Consider the following 16,834-nt stretch of genomic DNA (forward strand, 5'->3'; position numbering starts at 1 on the left):
TGATATTTTTTCCTTCTAAGACGTTTTTTTGTTTGTTCTATTTTGATTTAATTTAAAAGGGTCGACTTTTTATTAAGTTATTTATTTTTTGTTTGCAGGTAACAGGCATTTTGCTGATTGATGGTACAAAGTTTAAAAAAAAAAAAAAAGCAAATTCGAGGACATTACCTACCACATTTTGAAAAGGTATGTAATTTTAGCCATTTTGGGACGTAAAACAAACAAAGAATTTAGTAGATTACTAACTGGAATCAAAATATCGAGGAAAAAAACCATAGACTAAGATTCAGAGCGATCAATACTTTTTATTACGAAACTTTTTTCTTTTAACGCATTAATAGACAAGCCTAAGAGAGTAAAAAAAATAATAAGTTTCCGTTCATACTAAGAGTGAATGACTTTTAAAAGTGTTTATCAAGATGTTTTTAACACAATCAATTAAGTTTAACGCGGAGTTATATATTATTTAAAGTAGATTGAAACCATTAGTACAGTAACTAGTATTAGTAAATTCTACCCGTCTTTTGATTGGCTTACTGGAGACAGAATTATGACATTTGCTCTATACAAGTAATTAACGTCAAATTCCTATCTCTTGGCAACTGATACATATAATATAATATATAGAATATAACAGCTATTAGAATATATAAACGGCATTTGACGTTAAAAATCATCAAATGACCCCTCCCGCTGTGGGTTAGCAGCGGTGAGGGAGTGTCAGACTCTTACTGACTAAAAACCGTCGTGTTTCGTCATAGGCCTTTTATGTACCAGGGCCGCGGTATCTCTTTCGAACAACCCGCAGCCCCGGTTTGAGAACCCTCATAGGTATAATAAAAATATAATGGCGTCCACGGCCGATTTCGGCCACGGCAGCTGTTCTCATATACGGAGATCAGCCAGCTGTGCAGGACATATATAGTGCACACGCATTTGCGCAGACACAGGTACACTCTCTATCTATTCCTTCGCTCTCATAGCCCGATGGGACTCATTGGTATAGGTGTGTCGAAAGTTTTGCGCAATTGACAAAACTGACAGCTGTCAGTTTTGAAGGGGAAATAGAATATAACGTTGTTTGTACTAACTGAATACCTTAATAGTTACATATAACTTGAGAAAATTACCTCGGTACTTTCCTGAACTACCCTTTTCACGTTCGACTAACTTGCTCAGACTTGAGAGGCAATCGATTTCACTACTGGGTCACTTTTTCTGTAACAACGTGACTGGCTTTTTACCCAACTAAAAATAATAGTTTAAAAAAACTAAAAAACACGCTTTTTATAGAAAAACGAACTAAAAAATAGAAAATAAATTTTAACGAATTTAAATTAAGAAAACAGTGTTAAAAATTTCAATGAATGTAAATTAATAATAGTGTGAATACAAAAAAAAGATTTAAAAAAAAGCGTGGGGTGCATGGTGTCAATAGTTATAAATATTTTATTGACAGATATGAGTACAGTGATTTTCATTTCGATAATATCTTAAAAAGCACCCCACGCTTTTTTTAAATCTTTTTTTTTTGTATTCACACTATTATTAATTTACATTCATTGAAATTTTTAACACTGTTTTCTTAATTTAAATTCGTTAAAATTTATTTTCTATTTTTTAGTTCGTTTTTCTATAAAAAGCGTGTTTTTTAGTTTTTTTAAACTATTATTTATTTTCTACTTTTTAGTTTGTTTTAAAACTATTATTTGTTTTGTAGAATTAAAATTCTCTTTAGTATACAAAAAAATGTCAATATTAGAGAAAACGGCTAAAGATAATGATTGGAAATAAAAATTAACACCGAGTCCTGCCTTATCGACTGCAGAGAAAAATTCTAGAAAATTTTAATTAATTTTCTTACCTTATCGACTATAGATGAAAACTATATAAATTAACAAAAATCATATTTTGCAAATTGAAAAGCCTAGAAGTCGGTGTCTAATGGATGTTACTAAGTTAATTTTGCCACCGACTTCTAGGCCGATGCACCTAAAATTAGTTTTTTTTTTGCTTTTTAGTGTTTTGGGAAGTCGGTTGAATTTTTTTGTAAAAAGGTTATTTATTTAAAGCTTTTCAGTGATACGAATAGTTGTCACTATCCATACAAGTGGGAAGTTCTCATCAATACAAAGAATATAAGTCGTAACGAGGTATTTTACATATTCAGTTGTCGAGTTCCCTCGACTTTCTCTGGTCTCCATCATCAGGACAGCTCCAAACCTTCACTGTTGCATAGGTCTTGTCAATACAAATAATTTAAGTCCAAACACGAGGTAGTTTACATATTCAGTTGTCGAGTTCCCTCGACCCTCTCTGGTCTCCATCATCAGGTCATCTCCAAACCTTCACTGTTGCAAAGGTCTTGTCAATACAAATAATTTAAGCCCAAACACGAGGTAGTTTACATATTCAGTTGTCGAGTTCCCTCGACCCTCTCTGGTCTCCATCATCAGGTCAGCTCCAAATCTTCACAGTTAAATAGTGCTTTTAGGCGTACACCTGAGTGTCAAGTTTTTACCCTATGTATGCCTACAACTTTTGAAGGTTGCCCTCTATTTCTCAGGGTTTCCATCATCAGATCCTGACCTGATGACTATGGGACCAACTGGCAGCTATTCCGAGTCGAACAAAAAAAGAATCGCGTAAATCGGTCTATAAACCTCGGAGTAATCGATGTGTATGTGTAACCTCCTCCTTTTTGGGAAGTCGGTTAAAAATGGAATAATTTTATCAAATTGGTGTATTGTCATCGGTCCTCAATAAATCTACAAAGTTTGAACGAAATCTGGCTGTTTAAAGTGGGTCAAAATCGCGCCCAAAGAAGTCGGTTACAAACATACAGGTGAAGCTAATAAAAAGCGTGTAAAAAATTAAGGGTAAATTCGGTTTTACCCACAAAATCGGGAAAAAATTGTCCCGAAATTGTAAGAAAAACACAGCAAGACCCGTTAAACGTTCAGTATTTTCAAAAAAGGAGGCCTCTATCACGACTTAAATTATTCTTATCTAGTTCAATGCCGTAAGAAAATAAAGATTAAGATCAAATTTATATAATTTGTAGGATTTCTTACCTACAAATTATTTTATTAGGTAAATATTTTATTCTTCCATGTTTTAAAATGTCAATCAATGGACCACAGATACCTAAGCATTTTGTTGTTCTGTCCCTATCAATATGAATCATTATTTGAATTTGCGTCACTAAGTATGTTAGTATACTTAGTTCTTTTAATCGTGGTATACCGCAAGTGTTATTATGTCCCTAATGTAAACAACTTTTAAATCGACTTCAAACAAATTAATAGTTTAAAAAGCACTACAAAAACACGCTTTTTAATAAACAAGTTAGAAAAGGAAAGGAATCTCGGAGAGCAGAGGAATTTAACAATCTTCCAAGGATCATAGGGTCATGAAAATTGCCAGCTGTATGTAGTTCTGATGACAATACAATAATATGGTACTGTCGAACTGATCTGATGGTGAGGCCGGAAGATATGAACTGGAACTTCATCGTATCATAGCTGTGTTTTTACTTGTTAGGACAGTCTTGTACTGACTTTTTACGTGTATTTATAAAAGCGTTTTTTTAGTGTCTTACTATTCATTTATTTCAATAATATGTGATTTTGGAAGTCGATTTCTCCCATAGACTAAGTACCCCAAACATAGACACCGCTGCATCAGGCCGAGACATTGTCGTGACGTTTTTTACAAGCTGTCAATTGCGTTCCCGCCATTCGCCATCTTGGATTTGGATTTGAGAAGGAAAGAATGCGTTTGATTTACATTTGCAATTTAAATGACAACTAGAATAGTTTTTTTTTTGTGGTCCCAGTAGTTTCTTTTTAAGGATATAAATAAACTTTTTTGGTTTGGCGCCACAGCGAATTAATATTGGCACCATGCTCTTCAAATAAAAGCATTATGCCGTTTATCGACCACGGCAGCTATTCTCCATAAGGAGATTAGCTAACTGCACAGGACATATTATAGTGCACGCACATTTGCTTGGACACAGGTGCACTCACTATTCCTCCACTCTCATAGCGCGATGGGACGGCAATCCGACACCACCGAAGGGAGACCAGACACTAGACAGACATTTACGTGCCCTTCAATGCGAACCTATCCGTCTGCGGGAAGTTGTTACCTCGGACGCTGGTGGAAGCTAGTAAATTATATTATCATTGTGAGTGTGATGCTACACGTTATCTCACTATACACATTAATATGAGGTCAAACCAATTAAGCGTTTATCTTATTCGTTTAATTGGACATTAATACATACTTACTATACCAGCTGTTTTCCACGGTTTCACGCGCGTCCCTTAAGAAGTTATGCCCGTCCCGGGATAAAATATAGCCTTTGTTGACCGATGCGATGTGTTTGACAAATTATAGCTCTGACAACAGTGATATAATTTGTCAAATCGCATCGGTTCATCCAGTACTTTCAGGTACAAACAAAAACATTTTCGTGTTTATTATAACAATACTTCATAAATTTTAAAATTGACTGTAATTGAACGACATTTAAGCCACATTTCGCCTTAATACCTACTTACTTACGTAATTAAACCATATACACATTGCAGGGTACCGTTTATAGTTTCGCATGTCCCGTGTCCCATGATGTATCTTCACGCTTGCACGGGACATCATCGGAGGATGATGTCCCGTGCAAGCGTGAAGATTTTTGTGAAGAATTTGATAGCTCCGATGTACGTACGTCATTCGATCCGTTCCGGGAAGTTAAAGATCACTATACACTATAGTATTGTATGTATACGAGGCATCAATAACTCACTTGTAGCCAAATTTTGGACAGCGATTTTCAATCTAAACTTTTTGCAATCCGTCGATCGATCCCGAATCTGCATTTCTATGCCTACCGATACTTGAATTTCAGATTTGTCAAAGATGGATATGTCAACTTAAAAGATTGGATATAGAAATTGTTAAAGAGTTACATTGTCACTTAACCAATTCGTCCTCCCAAAGATAAGTTAAAAAAATTGGATCGCCACAACGATCTGCCGATAAGTTACTAATAAAGTGTAAATAAACAAAAGAAGATCAAATCAAAGCCGGTTTTAGATTGCTTATAGAAAGCGGTTGTACGTATGTGTCTATCTTCCTTAATACATCACGATTGCAGTTGCTCTGAGTCACGCCTGTCAGGGATAGCTTGATAGCGAGTCATTGGGAAAGCCAGGAATGTTCCAAGCTCCAATGCATATGAACATATCACTAACAATACATATAAGAAACAATGGTTTATTTGTCTTTATGTAGGACTACAATTAAAAAGATGACATCAATAAGTAATTCTAGACATTACTTTCCAAATTAAACAGACAACTTATCGGAAGAATACGTTGACAGCTTTCGTATAGACAATTATGTCAAACTGTCATATTTATTTCTCAGATAGAAGTTAACTGATGATCGAAGCTAATATAAGCGTGTTAAGATCCCGACGAATTGAAAAACTCCATTTTTTTTTAAGTCTGTTGAAAACTGGCCTTAAATAGATTAAAAGTATAGATTTTCCAATTTATTTTGACTTTAAAGTTCTCGGGTTTCTTTACTTTGCACTTTTTCGACTAATTTTTCGACGCACTTTATTATAGTTCGGCCATTCAGAGAATGCGTTCCTGACACGTCGCGATTGAACTGACGACGTAACTTTGCAATGGCGTTGCAGTTACGATAAAAATATTTTTGCTGGTTGTTTACCGTTTTAACAATTGAGGAGCATTAAAACAACATTATTATATCAATAATCAATGAATGTTATTACGTCGTCAGTTCAATCGCGACGTGTCAGGAACGCATTCTCTGAATGGCCGAACTATAGTTTTAAGTTTTTGTTCGGCTTTTTTTACTTAGCACTTTTTCGACGCACTTTATTACTTTTAAGTTTTTTTTTTTAACGTAAGTATAGATCTGATTTGAGTTGAGTTTTTTTTTTTAAGATAATAAACAGCTTTGCACTATTTATCGTATCACTTATCTCCAGTCTATACTTATAACAATTTTGCTATCACTTTGAACTGAAATTCGATAAAAAACTGCAAGTTTTAATCAACGTATTGTCGTGTGGTTTTGTTACTGCAAATTAATTGACGTCAAGCATTTTTGATAGTAAACAGATAAGTTATATATTTATATTTACAGCGCATTTTTTTGACTTAAGACTTATGTAGTTATGCAGGCGTTTTATTTTATCTATGGATAAGTATTGACAGTATTAATTGATGTGTAAAATGTCGTGTAATGCTTTAATTTTGTGACAAAACTGGATTCTATCTATACATCCGTATTTTAGGCAATTAAAGTTGGTAGAATGCAGCTGAGTACCTACCAGACCCGCAGTACCCGCAGCTAACGCAGTTACCCGGGCAACCTGAAACCCCTTGGTAAGACTGGTTTTCAGACTTACTGGCTTCTGACTACCCGTAACGACTGCCAAAGACGCTAGCCTATCCTAAAACCTCTGAACCGATTTTAAAAACGTATATGCACACTACCCTTGAGTAGTAATCTGTGCCTCGAGTAACATAGGCCAAATTTTTCTCGGTAAGGGCCCGCAAGTTAAACCACGGGAAAACACCCTGTTGCGTTTAATTTTACATAACAAAACGTAAACGAAAAAGTCGTGGTGGCCTAGTGGGTAAAGAACCAACCTCTCGAGTATGAGGGTGTGGGTTCGATTCCAGTCAAGTTCGATGTCAGGCAAGTACCAATGCAACTTTTCTAAGTTTGTATGTACTTTCTAAGTATATCTTAGACACCAATGGCTGATATAAAGGTGAAGGAAAACATCTTGAGGAAACCTGGACTATAAAGTCTGTAATCACCAACCCGCATTGAGCAAGCGTGGTGATTAATGCTCAATCCTTCTCCGTGTGAGAGGAGGCCTGTGCCCAGCAGTGGGACGATAAAAAGGCTGTAACAGTAAAACGTATTCTTTACTACCATATTCCGTAATTATTAATCTCCGTCTTAATGAATACTAAGGAAAAATATCTTGAAAGAACCGATATTATGCAGCTATGCATTTTAAAGCTTTGCCTTTTTAATTCGTAGTATTTGTACAACATGACCTCGATGGCGCAATGGTCACCATGCCGATCTGCCGTACATGAGGTCCCGGGTTCGATTCCCGGTTCGGTCGACATTTGTGTGGTGAACATGCTTGTTGGCCGTGGTCTGGGTGTTACAATATGTATTTATAAATATGTGTATATATGTAGCTATATGTAGTTTATCAGTTGTGTTAGCACCCATAACACAAGTTAATAAATAACTTACCATGGGGCTAACCGACCGTGTGTGAAAAAGGTGTCCAGACATTATTATTTATTTGTGGGCAAAAATGGAAATAACATAGTACTACGCATGAGCGAGGCTAAGCCACTGGCTTGCTTTACAGATGTCTAAGTCAAAAAGTCGGTAAAAAAAAAGAAAATGATTTTATTAAATATTTTATTTATTTATAGGTATTTTTTGAGTTGACGTTTTTACCAGTCTACCTTAGGGTAGGTAGTGATGAAATATAAGTATTATTAAATGATTAGTGGTATTAATAAAAGAAGAATCAGTAAATGGATTACATGTAACTACGAGTAAGTTTACCATATCATTAAAACTTGCTGTCTCACACAATCATTTGAAACTGACAGTGACAAATATATTCGCATGCAATCATCTTGTCACTCTACTCTGCAGTCATGTCAATTGATTTTAAACCCTATTTCAACGGCAACAAAGTTGATAATAGTTTGTTTAAGGAAAATGCACTTCGCTTAAAAACTTGCATGGCCTACTAGATATGCATCTGTACCATGGAGAACAAAATGACTAGCGGAGGTACCATAACGGAAAATCTTGTAAGACAGTAGCGCGCCCAAATGCGGGTGTGCGGGGGTGATGAACGTGACATTCTGCGCCTTCTTTGAAGCCGGCCTTTTTTGTAATACCAAAAATCGTTGACAGATGTCTCTAGGAACTGCCGAGGCTGCGGGTTGTTCGAAAGAGATACCACGGCCCTGGCACATAAAAGGCCTACGACGGAACACGACGGTTTTTAGTCAGTAAGAGTCTGACACTCCCTCGCCGCTGCTAACCCACAGCGGGAGGGGTCATTTGATGATTTTTGACGTCGTTAAAAAAAGAAGATGTCTCTAGGAACCCGAATACCTCGTTAGTTCACTCTGAGGTTAGAGTCTAACTGATCGTTTTGGTCATGGCCACTGTATGTATTTGACCTAGGAGAAGGCGCCTGTATTATGGCATCTCCGCTGATCTTTCTTTACTCCGTGGTTCATACCATTATGATACACACTACTTACTCAGTTTCTTGTTGCAAAAAACCGGTACGAAAGCTTATACCACGATGTTGGTGCGTGCTCTGTTTATTAGTTGCAAAATGGCCGACTTTATACTCTGTGTGAAAGAAATTGAATCTCTTCAATGATATTGCCTCGTTGATCTAGTGGTCGTACGCACAACTGTTGTATATCAGGCCTCGGGTTCGATTCCCAGGTCGGGCCTAAATCGCTTTGTGGGTTTTAGAAACGTTCAAAAAACAGCCTGTAGTCAGGAAGTTGGTGATTGATTCATCGGAGCGGTCCTGTGCTTGATCTCTCTCCGGTGGTATCGGATCACCGTCTCATCGCGCTATTAGAGTGAAGGAATAGTGAATGCACCTGTGTCTGCGCAAATGCTCGTGCACTATAATATGTCCTGCGCAGCTGGCTGATCTCCTTATATGAAAACAGCCGCAGTGATTGACAAGCGGCCTTGAACGCCATTATTTATTCGACTGCTATGTAGGATTAGATTTTTCGAGTGAATCTTGTATTTTTGTTTGCATTTGATATAATTTATTGCCTCATTTCTTCAAAACGGCAAAACAGATGACGATAACCTGGGCATCGTGGCATCATCATCATCTCAGCCATAGGACGGACAGCAGTGGATGCTGAACATAGGCCTCCCCCTTAGATCTCCACAGATACCTGTTGGAGGCGACCTGCATCCAGCGTCGACGGCGACCTTTATAAGGTCTACCTTGTTGGTGGACGTCCTACGCTGCGCTTGCTAGTCCGTGGTCTCCACTTCAGCACTTTTCGACCCCATCCACCATCTGCTCTGCGAGCAATGTTAGCATCGTAGAATTTGTCTCAATTACCCAAGTGTTCTTAGACAAATGACGTCCAAAAAAACAATATGGCGACTGAGATTGAATCGCCCTAGACTGAAGTATTTTTTTCCTACAATATGGGTATCAAATTAAAGACTTATCATGATTTAAAATGCCTTACGTACTTAAAAATTTTTTATTTCAATCTTTTCAGTTTTTATATGCGTATAATGGTAGGCTAATTTCGACGTCGAAAGTCCAAGGGCCGTACTATCTATCTGTATTTAAATTTGACATTAACCCCATACAAGTTATGTCAAATTTTTGTCTCTAAGTACTAAGCAAAACATCAGATGGTTAGAATATAGGGAACGGCTGTAAACACACTTTGTTTTAGCAGCGGTGAGGGAGTGACTCTTACTGACTAAAAACCGTCGTGTTCCGTCGTAGGCCTTTTATGTACCAGGACCGCGGTAACTCGCGCGAACAATCCCGCAGCTCGCTGTAAACACACTTGCTTCTATCTCCAGTATCCATTAAATTAACTTTTTTTGTTATTTTTTTATAAGTTTTAAGGAGCTGGATGCTAGAAGCCGAAAATCGATCTCAGTGGCGTGCACTTGGAGAGGCCTATGTCCAGCAGTGGACTGCGATAGGCTGATGATGATGATGTTATTTTTTAATTATTGATTTGCAATTAATAAATAAAAAAATACATAATCTTATTCCACAGAGCATAAACTAGACGCTTCTATATTTAGTCTGTTGGACTGTCAATAACAGTTCTCCTATCCCGTTAGTCTAAAATTCACCATGAAGGTTGTAAACTTTAAACTTTTTGCCGATTTAGCTGAACGCACGAATACAATAACCGCAAAATTAACAGGTTAGATGTAACCACTGGTTAGAAACTAACTTCCAGTCTAACTGGATGCGGCTGAGTCATCTCCCGAGCCTTTTCCCAACTATGTTGGGGTCGGCTTCCAGTCTAACCGGCTGCAGCTGAGTACCAGTGTGCCACAAGGAGCGACTGCCCTATCTGACAGCTGTCAATTCAAGGGAAATTTCTTTTTTTTTTCAAAGGCGTGTGTGCTATGTTCAGTTTCAGACAGCTCTTTTGCTATTGTAGCGATTAAACCAAGGAGTAATAAAAAGTTATTTGGAAAACTTCTTTGTAATCATAAGTAGAAAACCGGCCAAGTGCGAGTCGGACTCGTGCACGAAGGGTTCCGTAAATTACAGTTAAATCAACCTATCTCAAAAACTATAAGAGATACTTTGATCAAACCAAAAATCGTTGAAAGAGTTAATTAGCATGCATCACCTCTATTTTTTTTAGAATTTTATACCCCGTAGTTATAAAAATAGAGGGGGGGGGGGGACATACTTTTTACGACTTTGAGAGCTGATATCTCAAAAACCGTTCACTTTAAGAAAAATGTTTTTTAGAAAACTTTATATCATTTTAAAAGACCTTTCCATTGATACCCCACACGGGTATGTACATCGAAAAAAAAAATTTCATCCCTCAGTTACATGTATGGGGGGCCCCACCCCCAATTCTTTTTTTTACTATTTAGTGTCATATTTTTGTAGCGGTTCATACAACACATATTCCCATCAAATTTCATCACTGTAGTACTTATAGTTTCCGAGTAAATCGGCTGTGACAGACGGACAGACGGACATGACGAAACTATAAGGGTTCCGTTTTTGCCATTTTGGCTACGGAACCCTAAAAACGTGCTCAAGTATTGGTCACTATTAATTACCAGTCACCCTATGAATGTCAAAATTGTACGATCGAAGAGTACAAGGATATTGATGGCTTTACTTTTTTATTCCCAGCCGAGTAGAAAGGGTAGAGTGTCAATTCTCATTTTAAACTTTAAAGCAAGTAGGTAAATATCTTCATAATGCGTAGAGTTCGGTTATATCGCGTTTCCAAGAGAACTCTTCAAAAGCCATGTTCTTTCTCAAGGTCAACTCTATCTCTGTAGCTTTTATTAAAATCAGTCCAGCGGTTTAGACGTGAAAGCGTAGCAGACAGACAGAGTTACTTTCGCATTTATAATATTAGTAGGGGTTTAAAAAATGGCCCTGTGCATGCCCCTATTGCAATAAAACCATAGTGCCAGGAAGATCCTGCTTAAACGAGTATGCCAGAAAAGAATAAAAACTCAAATTATGTACTTCCTTAAGTAACAACAGAATATTCTGTCTTCGGGAAAATTGATGCACAGAACTTAACGCAATTTATTTGTGAGGTACCAGTAAAGGTCAGATAATAATTCTTGTAACATAAGAGCATTAATTTATATCCTTATCTAAAGTTATAATAATGTCCAGACCGATTGACGACCACAGCATACTTTCTAAGAAAATTATTATAGTGAACGCACATTTGCTTGGACACAGGTGCACTCTCTATTCATTCTCATAGCGCGATGGGACGACAATCCGACACCATCGGAGAGAGATCAGACGCAGGACCGATATTAACGTGCTCTCCGATGCACGGGTGTATCGCCACTATCTTCCAGATTCCTGGCTGCTACATGTATAACTTTCTTAAAAAGTTAAAACCCCCAAAGTATTTTCGTTTATTGTTGCTTTTGCTGACCTTCTTCTTCCTCATGCCCTGAGTGCCTAGTGCGAGTTTTGCAAGTTAATTTTTTCGATGCGAAAATTATCATACCATTGAATCACGTAGCACTTATCATAGAATTGTTTATTTAATAAAGTCTGTCATCGGTACTTGGTCGTATAACACTCCAGCTCACTTTTGCGAGTATAGGCATTATTAACCGGCAAAATGAAAGAAGAAGTAATACCTAAATCATGTGACGTAGAATACGACTCTTTATTTCAATAGACTTATAATTACGTATCGAGTTGCGAACGCACACAAAACTCGGAATCAGCACTCTGTTCCCAATTTTATTTGGGGTCGGCACAATATGTCATCCTCTTCCATTTTCCCCTGTCACTCGTCATACTGACACTTCCCCCCCCCTATTCATGTCATCTTTCAGGCAATCCATCCATCTTTTCTTAGGTCTTCCTTTTCCTCTCCATCCATCTACATTCATACTCAGCACACACTTTGTTGCATGCGTATCATCCCTCCTCATTACATGCTCCTACCATGACAATCTTCTACTTCTCATCTTTTCTGTAACTGGTGACCACAGAAACAAATGAACACAGAAACGTGCAAATGACTTTGTAGGGATAACCAGTATGCTAAAATGTAGTGATTCGAGACCACTTCAACGCTTGCAGTACTAATATGTTTATAAATAGCTCGTGTCGTTGATAAACAGACATATTATAGTATATGTGCGTATATGTATGTACCGGTTTGGAGTACACACACTTTATAAACGTCCCACGCGAGTTCGTTCAAATGACAATACTGTTTTCGTTGCAAAAGAATTTTGTGTTTATTTTTCTTTGATTATTGTTTTTATTCAACATGGTGGACAGACGACCTTATAAAGGTCGCCGTCGACGCTGGATGCAGGTCGCCTCCAACAGGTATCTGTGGAGATCTAAGGGGGAGGCCTATGTTCAGCAGAGGACGTCCTATGGCTGAGATGATGATGATGATTGTTTTAATAACAAAGTCCTTTTTCTGTCCCCTATGTCCTTATATCCCCATGTCCTATGCAACCGATTTTCATCTGTTTTTTTTTTAATATAGAGAGTGATTAAAGAGGAAGGTTTATATGTATAATAGCATACATTAAAATAGTGGGGAAATACTGTTACCCCGTGCGAAGCCGGAGCGGGTCGCTAGTTTATAATATAAGGAAAGATTTTGATTGACATAAAAAAAAATCTTAGCTCTATTTGTCAAGCCTATTAAATTAATAAACTTATTGATGGCTGGTTATAACATCAAAACAATATAGATATAAATTGTCTATCAATAAAAGTACTTTAGCATTACATATTACTAGACAGGGCTGCAAAATAAACAGATATCTTGCCATTCAAATATATGTCTTAGAAACCAATGAATAGGGATCATATTCTTTCAAAAGTCAGTATAGAATATTTATGCATACCAGTTTTATCTGAGCTCTATGGTATATGAACACTCGGGGATCCCCGCAATGTTAAAATATTGTCAATGGTTTTATTGTAAAGAGGTTTTATATGTTAAGGGTAATCCCTCAAACTAGACCAACATTATCTATGTGTTGGTCTAGTTGATTTTCTAGCTTTTTTCCGCTTTCAGTGGAAGCTATTTCCCATACCCGGAAAAATATAGTTATGTCACCCGAGCAAAGCGCAGCATCCCAACAGTAATATATTTACACTTAAGTCGTGGCGGCCTAGTGGGTAAAGAACCAACCTCTCGAGTATGAGGGTGTGAGTTCGATTCAGGCAAGTACCTGAAGTACCAATGCATCTTTTCTAATGTATGTACTTTCTAAGTATATCTTGGACACCAATGGCTGACAAAAACATCTTAAGGAATCCTGGACTATTAAATCTGAAATCACCAACCCGCATTGAGCAAGCGTGGTCATTAATGCTCAATCCCTCTCCGTGTGAGAGGAGGCCGCAGCCCAGCAGTGGGACGATAAAAAGGCTGTAACGGTAACAGTAATTCGTGGTGAAATACTTGATTATACCCAATATGGCGGCAGCGCGAAAAGAATTTACACTAAGTCAAAAGGGCCATTTTGGCCCCCAAATATCATGGAAAACAAAGAAACATTTTTTGTTTTCACTTGACATATATGTATAACACACACAAATATGTAAAATTCGAGTTAATACAATTCAGATGAACTGACAGATAAGACGCCATTTTGAAAGACCTTTTAAGTCAAGTACGCCACTGTTTTGGCATTAAATCATGTTATGTCCTTAAAAAACTTGAATCGTGTTTTCAACCTTTTCTAATTTTAGGACTTTATATTATTTTGAAAGAGTTACCGCGGCCCTGGTACATAAAAGGCCTACGACGGAACACGACGGTTTTTAGTCAGTAAGAGTCTGACACTCCCTCCCGCTGCTAACCCACAGCGGGAGGGGTCATTTCACGTCGTTAAAAAAATGACTTTTATTATACTAGTGTTTTTTCCGAGGTTTTACTCACGTCCCGTGGGAACTACTGCCCGTACCGCGAGAAAATATAGCCTATGTTACTCGGGAAGATTGTAGTTTTTCAACAGTGAAAGAATTTTTCAAATCGTTTCATTAGGCCAAACAAAACAAAATTTTTCCTTCTTATTAAAATAGAAATAGCAATTTTTCATAGTTTACGTTTTTATTATACCAACTGGTGCAGGCAGAGATTTGAGTAGAAACGTGACATAAATAGTATAATCAGGCGTCAGTCAAAATGCTAGACGAATACTAGGTATTCATTAATCCTAAAGGTGATACGATTTATAAGAAGTCACTTTATGTAATAGTCAAAAGTCGTGGTGGCCTAGTGGGCAAAGAACCAACCTCTCGAGGATGAAGGCGCGGGTTCGATTCCGGGTCAGGTAAGCTCCAATGCGTCTTATATGCTAAAGTCATCTTAATAGACTTCTTCTAATAGTCTTCAAACTATCTGTTTATTTCTTTAATAGGGATAAAATACTGGGAAACTACATACGTAAGAGAAGGCATAAATTAATCCAAGTTGACTTGACAAAAATGGCCGCTGCTCAGCTGTCATAAGCTGTCTATGGTCAGCGCCATATTTGATATAAGTACTTAGCCTCATTATTGTCTTCTCGCATTTAGCCGGTTTTTTAGGGTTCCGTACCCAGAGGGTAAGACGAGATCCTATTGTTTTCGCTCCTCTGACCGTCCGTACGTACTGTCACCAGGCTGTATCTCATGAACCGTGATAGTTAGAGAGTTGAAATTTTCACGGATGATGTATTTCTGTTGCCGCTATAACAACAAGTACCTACTGAAAACTAGAATAAAATAAATATTTTGGAGGGCTCCCATACAACAAACGTGATTTTTTTGTTCATTTATGCTCGATATCGATAACGGCAAGGTAGATGCGGTTTTATAAATAATGGTACGGAACGCTTCGTGCGCGAGTCCGACTCGCCTTTAGCTGGTTTTATTTCATAATTCCCAAAATTAATCTAGTTTACTTAGAATACAGGTGTAATGAGGTTTACAACATGCACTTACATCTTTATTGTTGGTCAAAATGGTCACTTTATTTTTGAACACAAAAACGTTATGTTTTTCCTCAACGCTTAAAAAGTGTGATCTTAATAAAAAATACAAAGGTATGCAAATTAAAACGGATAACTCAAGTCTGGGACTGTCAAAACAAGATGTATTCTGTAAAAAAAACATAACTTTGTCGTGTAAAAAAACTTCTGAAAAACACGCTTTGATAAATGCACGTAAAAATCATTGCAAGACTTTTCTAACACAGACATAGTTATGATACGATGTTCGATCATGAAGTTCCAGTTCATATCTTCCGGCTTCATCATCAGATCAGTTCGAGAGTACCATATTATTGTATTGTCATCAGAATTACATACAGCTGCCAATTTTCATGTCGCTACGATCCTTGGAAGATGGTTTTTGTTAGCTTAGATTCCATTACATAGTTAACATACAGGTCGACCTAATAAAAGCGTGTTAAAAATAAGTACGACTTTGACATTTGACGTCTTAAAACATAATGAACATAAGTATTTGACGTTTATACATAATGCTTTGTAGGAATTCGGAATCTAGACGATAACCTATCATATTTTATTTGTATTTCTACGAAACATAATTTTAATTCACGTTGAGGAAATCTTAACAAGATCAATAAAGACACTTATAATAATTTAGATTATAAACTAATAATAAACATAAATGTTTAATGCAACCGAACGTAAATCTGATCGGACTGACGGTAATGTTACGTCAATCCGCCATCTTGGATGCGTACGATGTTCGAATTTCAAAATTCTAACGCGGATGCCATATTTCTTTTTTCTTTTATTACAAGCTTGTTATGTGAGAAGAGGATGTGCTGAAGTCAATATAGAATCTATTTTCAACCCACTTCCCTAAAAAGAAGAGGTTCTATATTCGATGTGCTTTTTATACATGTCCAGTGATTTTTCTCTGTCATTTGCCAACTTATTTGAAATAGGGACAATGTTTTTTTTACCTGCTGTAAGGTCATATATACGTCTAAAAAAAATTTATATTTGCCACATTTTAAAAGATAATTTTCCCACTTTTAAATGCAGTATTTTTACATGGCAACTTTTTTTTTGAAAACCTTTTGATGTTCGTGTGTCCAGTCAGAATTCATTATTTTTGGCCCTAGACTTTGTTGATTTTTGCTCTTAAAATTTCTTCGGTGCTGTAATACTTCTCATACATCCTAAATAGGTTTTGACCTGATTGACATACATAACCTCTAATATTTTCCTTAACGTTTCAAAACATATTTTTCAATTATCTTTAAGTTACTATTGTATTATATAATACTCTATTATTTGTTAATAGTTGGGTAACTACATAGACTTATTATGTATTATGTCCGTGTCTGATCCGGTTGTAACCAGTTCATGTTTTTAAATGTCAAATCTATAGTTGTCTGTTTTAAGGCCTTCGTACGATTTTCCTTGCATTATTTACAAACTTTTATTTACCTTCAATGAAGGTTTTATTTATGTTTTATGAAATCAA

The 16,834-nt window shown here is 36.8% G+C and overlaps 1 protein-coding gene across 2 annotated transcripts in view; it reads left to right on the forward strand.

Annotated features, from left to right (window-relative positions):
* LOC124644648 overlaps nt 1-16,834 on the forward strand; it is a 69,461-nt gene that overhangs the window by 21,630 nt on the left and 30,997 nt on the right. Inside the window, exon 2 of one of the 2 annotated variants that reach the window (XM_047184141.1) lies at nt 99-186. The exons of the other annotated variant lie outside the window; for it this stretch is intronic. The gene's annotated coding sequence lies outside the window, so the exon portion shown is untranslated. The remainder of the gene's footprint in view (nt 1-98; nt 187-16,834) is intronic. 2 annotated transcript variants of the gene reach the window in all.

Source organism: Helicoverpa zea, chromosome 30 (assembly GCF_022581195.2).
Source record: "Helicoverpa zea isolate HzStark_Cry1AcR chromosome 30, ilHelZeax1.1, whole genome shotgun sequence".
Lineage (NCBI taxonomy): Eukaryota > Metazoa > Arthropoda > Insecta > Lepidoptera > Noctuidae > Helicoverpa > Helicoverpa zea.